Raw genomic sequence first — 9,490 nt, 5'->3', positions numbered from 1 at the left:
TGTTGTTACTAGCAGCGAAAGCGAACACACGTGATTTCTAATGCACTACATCCATTCCCACCAAGTGCGCACTTGATAGAGACAACGTTAGGTGCCACGAAAGATCACACAAACATTATAATCTACCAACTTTGACTTCTTTTGCTTTTATATTTTCATCCATTTAACTAATTCTCTATTTTCTTTTCTATTTTCCAAATTAATGACAAAAGAAATGTTATTAACTCAATAACAAATACAATTTACAGTATCATGTTCACAAAATTGACAGTGGAAATCATGATGATAAGAACAAAAAACAAGGTAAAAGAGAGAAAGACTAGTGACAAGAACCAAGCAGCAAGACGAAGAGAGAAACACTATTTAATAAAATATATGAGATGAAGAGAAAAATATACTCTGTATAATTGATGCATATATGGTAAAAGGGATATAAAAGAAGGAAAAACAAAAAGGGAAAATATGAAGTGGGTTGAACTTCCTTGTGCAGGCATAGCAGGCTCAGAGTATAGTGATTGTCATCCCTCAAACTGGAAGTAGATATTAGTTATTCCGAACTTTACTTATCGATATTATACTTTATTTGATGAACGTGGATACAAAGTCTGATGAGAGAACCATATTGTTTTTCCGATTCCAGGTAGCATGTTTTGACTTGCACGTTTTCGATGTATGTTATTTTGATATTTAACATCTAATCTAAATTCGATGTTTTATTGGAAGACGTCAATTTGACATTGGATTACATCAATTTTAACACCGGATAGCTCCTAAACCGACATTTATTTTGTTTTTTTTAATTAATTTATTTTTACAATATTAGCACATCTCAAATGCAGAAAACAATTCTACATATCACAAAATTGTATATACTATGAGTTTCAAGCAATGAAAATTGAACACTTAATGTTGCCGTCGAGATCCGTCAACTCGCACACAAAACTACATCATAACCTAAAGTTAATCGGTACAAACGAAATTTAATTGGTGCAAACAAAATTTAATCTTGGGGATGCCGACGTCTATATGCGTTAAGACGTCGATGGAGCTAGGAGCTGACGTCTATAAGGCTATTTTATTTACAACGGTCATTTTTTACGTTGGTTATATTATTATGAGACATTGTACGCGTGACGTTATACACAGTTTTTATACTGTGTTGTACTATTCAGATGGAGGGACATTGCCAAGCACAAATTCAATTTTTTTTTTGGTTAAAAGTTGTCAACATTGAGCGACTTCAAGAATGGTATATCATCAAGAACCAGCAAAACCAAAGTAGTGGCTTCTTGCTAGGGTGAAGGTAAAGGTAGATGTGTATGAAGCTTTCTTTTGCCATGAAAAATGCAAGAACCATAAACAAAGAAACATCCAAGAGAAAGAGAATAGGGTAAAAGAAAACCAGAGTTACAATAACAAAGCTCATAAGAGTTCTGATACCATAACACAATAATAATAATTGTTATTATTTTTTAACAATTTTGAAATTCAGTTCTCACATTTTCTTTAATTTTTCTTAAATTCAAATTACCTCCATATTCATAATATCTTTTAAATTACAATCTAAATTGGTAGATTCATTTTTTTTGTATTGTTAACATACAAAAGATTAAGATAGACGATTATATATACCAAATTCCGCATCAACAAGACACCTAGAAAAACTAACACCATCATGTGGATTAAAAAGTAAAACAACGATATTATAGACAGTGATAAGTTAGGATCACCATTTATATGTTACAATTATACCATCAATTAAATAAATTATTATATGAAACTAAATATATAATTTCACATCAAATTTTCAAATGTTTTTAGGTATTTGTTCTGCCAAGTAAATGTAAAAATGTCCCATAGCTCCCGTACGAAACTTGTTTTCGTATATAGATTCTAGTGTTAAAACTTCACCATCATTAATATGGATAGAACCAGGTTTTGGATAACAACCTGACATTCCTACTAGATAACCATTTTCATTTCCGGCTTCTTTTCCTGTTCTGTATTTTGGATTTGAAGTGCATAAAATTCTTCCATCCTAAATTAAGGAAAAAGATAAATTTTGAAAATATGCATTAAAATTGTTAGTTTACAAAGATACAAAATTTTATCAACAAATTTTATTACTAATGAATGTACGAAGCACATTAACTTTAACATAAGTTTATCTACATGATATAGATGATGAAGAAAAAAATATCAAATATTACCTGTCCATATAAAGTAGCATTGATAACACCTGAGTGTATATGTGCACTGCCATATATAAGATAACCACCTCTTCTCATTGGGATGCTTGCTTTCTTAACATGAGGAGAGTCACTCTTATGATTTCTTGGGATTATATACTCTGCCTATAACAAATTGAGAAATTTATAATACTCACTTACCCAAGAAAAAAGTAATTCACAACATAATATTATTGTTTGGAATATAAGTGAGTTTCAAAAGTTTGTTTATCATTTGTAAAGTATAGTATATATTGAATGAATCATACCTGACAATCATGAATTGGCGTGGAACCATTTGATCTTACACGATCTGTTGAATCAAGTATATAGAACTTAAGAGGTACCTGGTGTTCATCCCAATCAACCCACCTTATTTTATATCTCAGTGAAAGATTTCTCGTTAGGCCATGGAAGCCATTTTTTAATTTGCATTGTAAGTTATCTTGACAACAAAAGAGTCCTCATTTATAATTTCTAGACAATAATTGATCATCAATGCCCGTTGTGACATTATAAAAGTCCTTTGGGATATTTAAAAGCTTACATCTACGCTCTGAACAATCTTTTCTATCATGTGTGCCACGTGTATCAATAACCATGATGCTAAATAGCCCTCTTTAAACCCATGCTTTATTTTTGCAGGATTACCTAATTCAACTGCAAAAGGATCGGGAAGATTTGAGGATGCTCCTCGTGACTCTGCTCCCAAGCCCCAATAATGTGGAAGCAAAAAACCTTGGCATGCACCATCATTTCTTTTGTATTCGATACCATTGCGAAGGTCGTGAGATTGTTTAATGTAGTCTGACATGCTAATATTTTCAATATATTTTATAGCAAACCAATGGTGAAGGTAAGTTTCATACAAAGGTATAGAATTACCATCTTCATCAACTACTTCAACATCAAAACTCTTGACCCCAATGTGACCCTTTGGAAAATCAATATCAAATAATATTTTCACTACAACTTTTCCTGGTCCCACTTCAATTTTTTCAGATAAAAAAGTACTTGACTGAATATAATTTTTATCAGACTCTAAAACAATTGAGTATGTGGAACTAGGGAGCAAAACCATTATTGATAATAAAATGATTGCTACTTTAGATATAGTCTTCGTATTAATCTGCACATAAACAATTAAGACTAGTCATGAAAATATGTTTAGAGGGTTATTAACTTGATAATTTTATAGATAATTTAAACAAATGTGGTGAAAACACGTAAATCAAATATGATTGAAATGAAAGAATGAAGTAATGGAACATTAAGAATAAAATTTACATACCATACAAGAAAGAGGAAACAGGGTAATCATGGTGATTATTTGGTCTAAGCTGAAGATGTATGATTGTTTGAATTTTAAAGCGGGATAATTATTGTTTATGTGAAGGTAATTGCGAGTTTTATACATTGTAGATGGCTCAATGGTGGTATATTAGGTGTTACTAAATTTTAAATCCAGGTTGAGTATCGTCTTTTGTTGGATATATAAGGTGTTTTCAGTTTACTTTAAACCCAAATTAAGATTTGTTAACCTGGTTTTACAGATCTACAGAAACGATTAGGAAACTTTTATAGTTATTTGTAGGTTTAAAAATAAATTGATTAGCAAATTTGGTATGGTTTAAATCTTTTTATAGGATATTTTCGTACGTAGCAATATTTAGGTACTGAAAGTTTTAACTTAAATAATCTTTAAAAGATAAAAATGAAAAATACCAAATATATAAATGATATGAAAAACTATTCAAAATGAAATATTTACTTTAGATTTACTTGAATATGTAGTAAATTTGGAAGGAAAAAAAATACAAAAATATATTTTAGTACTCTAACTTTATTTTAAAAAATAATTTTAATAAAAATAATAAATTAAACTAATTAATTAATAGGTACAGAAGAAAAAAGATGTAAAAGAAATTTATACATTATAAAGTATTGAGGATCATGATAATTTTTTTTATCAATCTTTAGTATTTTATTTGAAGATAAAATTACACTTTTTATATAATTTAAATTTATGGAAATTAAATATATTTTAAGAATATTATTATGATATATCTCGATAAGAACATATAGTAGAATTTATATGTGTCTTAAAATAATGCGATTGAGTATTTTAATTTTAAAATAATTCAATAATATAAATAAAATTTCTTAAACCCGTCTCATTATCTAAAGCAGTCGCCATCTATTTAGAACTCTTTCTCTGAGTTTTCTTTTCCTTCTCTCTACAAATTCTAACTCCTCGATCATCTGTTTGACGATCAAGAACTGCCCAGGAGATCACCGTAGTGCAATCTCCATTATATACCGATCAGTTTCTATTCTAGAACAAGTAAGTTTTGACTTTTTTTTTCCTTTCGTTCTTAAGTTGAGATCATGCATGGTGATTCCTTATCGCATGTGTCTTATGGCTCTTTTCTTAGTTCATTGTTGATCAAAGATTCTAAGAACTCTCTTTCATCACATTTCTATGTTCTGTAAGTGTTCTTAGGATTCCTAGAGCTAGAAGCAAGGTTGGTGAACTGTATAGAGCTGTGATAGTTCTCTCTTAAGGTAAGGAAACCTACTGACCTTTATTTGCTTTGATATGTATGATTTATGAGTGGCAGTAAATTATGTGTTTTGGTTGAAAGAGGGACATCAATTTTAGTATAAATTGTAATGGAATGATTCTAACTAGTTTTTGGATGCTTGATGTTGTGAATGATATCTATGGAATGTGATGATGATGCTTAGACTTGCATTGGTTATGAATTTTCTATGGTATTGAATGTTGGTGGTGTTAAATGTTGCTAAATTATTGAGAAGGAAAGATTAGGTGGAGTAACAGGTCTTTTTGGTCTAAAATGGAGGTTTAAGAGGTGAGATTTTGAAGAAGTGGTTAAAGAGGGAAAACTAAACTTAAGGGTATATCTTCTGGTCAATTGGATCTTGTTTGAGTCGTGAGTTAGTAGATATGTAAGCTAGAATAGAGTGGTATTCCATATGTGGTGTTTTAGATGGTTTTTAAGTGCAAATTGAGGGTCTTGAGTAATGAGATTTTAATTTAGATGTCTTGAGGAAATTTGGAGTGGTTGAGGTCTGTCTTTTAGTTAATTGTGACTTGTTCAGACCCCTAAGTTGCTTATTTATGAGTTAAAATAGGTAGAATTGATTTAAAGTTTATAAAGTGAGATTTTAGTTGTTTTAAGGTGGAATCTTGTTGTAAAACATGTTCGAAACTAGTTTAAGTTGGTTTATACACATTTGGTTAGGTCCATTTTAGTTTAGAATTCAATCTAGGAGTGTTAGAAGTTGGTAAAAGTGTTTAGCATAAGTCATGGGGTTTAGGGGGTGCAAATTCTACATATTTTGGTGTTGTAGAATTATGCAGAGAGGCTAGACAAGCAAGGGGAGCTCGTTGGGCGACTAGACGACTCAAACAGTGCAGACTCAATTGAACTCAATAGAAAAGAGTGTTGTCCAAATGAGTCAACATAATATTGTAAGGCTTTAGACTTCTATCAGCAATAGACCAATCAAAGCAAAGCATTACATAAGTCAATGCAAACACAACATGGTACTACATGATTATTAGACGAGTCAAAGGCAACTCATGAAGATGAATTTTGAAAATTCTTATTAGATGAGTACTTCCATTAAACGACCAATGGAAAAATGACTAGTCAAGTTAAATAAAGGCAAGACTAAACCAAGTGAAGTTAAATGTGTGAAAGAGAATTAACAAATCACAAGGTGATATGAAGATCAAGTCTAAATCTATCAAAGAAATTTGAATGTTGAAATTGATGATCAAATCAATTAAGAAATTATCAAATTATCAAATTAAGAAGATTGCACAACAAGGATAAATATTATTTGGAGATATTTTGATTAAAGATTTGATTGAAAAGATATAAAGGGAAATCCTCTGAGATTGAAGATATGAATAGTAACAAATGTTTTTCAACCAATCACGAGGAAGAAAAAGACTTTCCAGGTCAAAGACTCAAAGAGAATCTCCAAAAGAGTAAAGCCATAACAATATGAAATTTGAAATTGAAATTGTTAAAAATGACAGATAAGGAAATAAGCGATATTTCACAGAAAACATGAAGAAGATAGCATCAACGAGAACATATCATCCCTCTCCCTCCCCTCTCTGATGTTTTCCTATATTTCAAAAATTAGCATCAAGATTTTCAAGATAAACGCCATAATTTCTAACTCATCGTTCTAAGTGAGATAACTCACACCCATATATATATATATATATTATTATAAGTTATATCTAAATATATGTAATAGCATCTTATATGTTTTTTTTGAGTTAAATATTCTCTATTATTGGATGAATTCTAAAGTAGTTGAATGCTATAAAATTAATTATATAGAACTATTTATTTTATTAATATAATTTTTTTATTAATTTTTTTTATGAATATTTTTTTAGATTTAACTAATCTATTTATTTTAGTAGAATAAGACCTATATTAAAATTGTAAAATTATTTATTTTGTAATATTTTTTAAAGAAATAATATTTTTTATGAATTTAATAATATATATTTAATAATAATATTATTTGTTATCTTTTATCAGCGTATAAGATAAGATAGGCTTGATGTGCACATGTTTTTATACTATTAATTAAAACATATTTATTTTTCCTGAGTTCGAGAGTATTAATTCAAATTCAATTTTCTAACCGCCCGTTCAAATTAAAAATCAAGCATCTGAACTTTTATTGACAGGGATAAGATTATTTAAAATCAAACTTGTAACTGCTGCCCACCAGCCTAAGGGTATTGCTCCTTCCACCACTACACCTTTTTCCCTTCACCCCCTTTACTATTTTGTTCCCTTCACTCCCTTTATTATTTTGTCCCTCAGTCAAATTTTATTTTTAGGGTTATTATTTTTTAATTTTATCCATTCACAACCTATTTCATTAATAACCTATTCTAGTCCCGTACATGAGTAAAATATTTTTCTTTCATTTTAATATTATATTTCTTCCTCTCTTTCTTTCGTCGTTGTGAGATACTACAAGTTGCAAAGATTGGTGGTGGTGGAAAGAATTATCAAGCAGTTTCTCTCTCGTGGGGTAGTGCGTGGAGTGGTGCAGTACGTAGAGTGCTTTCTCGTATTCGAATAAACCTTGAAATAAAACCCTAAAATAAAAAACGTAAAACCCTAACATAAAAAACGTAACCTTTAAACGGAGGTGACATCCTTCAACGGATGTCAACATCCTTCAACGGATGTCAACATCCGTTTAAGGAAAAACGGATGTCGACATCCATTTTACCTTAAACGGATGTTGACCTCCGTTGAAGATGTCACCTCCCGTTTAAAGGTTACATTTTTTATTTTAGAGTTTGTTTTATTAGGTGACATCTCCGTTGATGTATACTTCCTCACGCTGGTTGATGCTCTGGACGTTCCTCGATGTTCCTCCACACCACGGCGGCGACGCTCCTTCACACCACGGCGGCAATGGAAGCTTTCAAACCAAAAAAAAAACTGGAAAGAAAAAGGAATGAAAGTGCGAGAGGTGGGGAGGTGAAACGAAAATGAGGAAAGGGGAAGAGAGTTCCGTGGGTGGGTGCTGGGAAAGTAAAATTAGGGTTTCAAATTATTTAAAATAGAGTAAAAGTAAAAATCTTTTTAACTTAAAGATATAATTGTATTTAAAATAATGTGGGGAGGTAGAGGAAGTATAGGGTAGTGGTGGAGGGAGCAAAGGCCCATCAATCCGATAGGCCCAATAACTCACATGTTAAGGGAGGGCCACCACCACAAGTTGCTCAATGCATTTCTCCATTCCCATTTTGTCCTACAGGTAAAAGCTTTTTCTCATGTTTTTTCTCATGAGTGTTGATGTAAATCAAGATCTTTTAACAACGCATTTCCCACCTCCTCACTTTTTAAAAACTTTAATTTTGTAGCCTTCATTCCCTCATTTTTCTCTTTCAACGATTTATTTTATTTTTTAACAATTTTTTATACATAAAAAATATTACAAAAATTATTAAATTATGTAAAATCCACACAAATAAACATTTACAATGTTCAGAAATTAAAATCTACAAAAAAATAATAAACTAAAAACAAAACAAAAAAATTAAAAGTGTTGAAACGCGAAAGCTTGAACGATGTGGGAAATCAATTCACCTTTCAACGGATCTCAACATCCAGACGGACGAATCTCAAGATCTGTTGAAGGTTGAACAAATTTCTCACATTCGTTCAAACGTTCACGTTTCTCTTCTTTCTCTTACACAACACATCACATACATCTATTTACAGAGCACGTATACAAAAAGAACAAAAAGAAAGAAGCTTTAACCACAAAAATATGCAAGAAAAGAATAAACGAAGAGACAAAGGAAAGGAGTGGAGACTCTGTGTGTATGAAGAAGAGAGGAAGAGAGAAAGTGGGAGGTGGGGGCTGTATGTGTGAAGAAGAAAAGAAGAAAGAAAGTGAGGGGATGAGGGCTGTAGAATTAGGGTTTTAAGAAAAGGTAAATAAAATTAAATGGTAAAAATTAAAAAAATTTAATTTAGGACATTTTTAGAATAAGAAAAAATTTAAAGAAGTGTAGAGAGGAATTGAGTGGTGGAAGGAGTAACTCTCCAACAGTGTGTTCGCTTGAATGGAAAACTCTGTTCAAGAGAAATTCTGAGCGACATTTGCGAGATATTCGTGTTCGTTTCGAGTGATTAACGAGGAAGAATTCGAGATGATTTGTGGGATTGATGCCTTTTTGGTATTTCGTTGAAATGTGATGATTTGAGCTGATTTATTGAGAAATGTCATCCTTACCCTCAGCTTTTTCATCAAATGCCATCACTTTTTGTTTGAAATAACTCATGCCAAATTGAAGAATTCGATTCCAAGTAATCTATAAGCGTGTAGAAGATATAAAAGTGGAGGCTGTATTTGATTCTGTGTGGATGGATTCGGTTCCATCATGTTTTGTGTTGCAGCATATTCGGTTCCATCTGCTGGGATTGGGTTCCACAGCCTTGAAAATTGCTTCAACACCTCGTATTCGGTTACGAGACTGGGTGTAATCGAATACACTGCTTCATACTTGATTCCAGTGCAAGAGATCTTCGTTTTGATGGCTTGAGATCTTCCTTTTGATGGCTATCTCACTTGTTTCTTTGGTTTTGCAGGTGGAAGAAGGGCCAGTGCGCATTGTGGAAGGGGTTAGCCGTAGAGGATTTAATCAAGAAGAGAAAACCCAGTTACTATATATTACG

General features: G+C 31.5%; 1 pseudogene; it reads right to left on the bottom strand.

Annotated features, from left to right (window-relative positions):
• Window positions 1–1,807: 1,807 nt before the first annotated feature.
• On the bottom strand, window positions 1,808–3,309 carry LOC108346762 (uncharacterized; annotated as a pseudogene).
• Between the last annotated feature and the right edge of the window lie 6,181 nt (window positions 3,310–9,490).

The sequence above is a fragment of the Vigna angularis genome, chromosome 9 (genome assembly GCF_016808095.1).
Source record: "Vigna angularis cultivar LongXiaoDou No.4 chromosome 9, ASM1680809v1, whole genome shotgun sequence".
Lineage (NCBI taxonomy): Eukaryota > Viridiplantae > Streptophyta > Magnoliopsida > Fabales > Fabaceae > Vigna > Vigna angularis.
The sequence above is the reverse complement of the archived record's forward strand: the minus strand, read 5'-3'. Positions and strand labels throughout refer to the sequence as shown.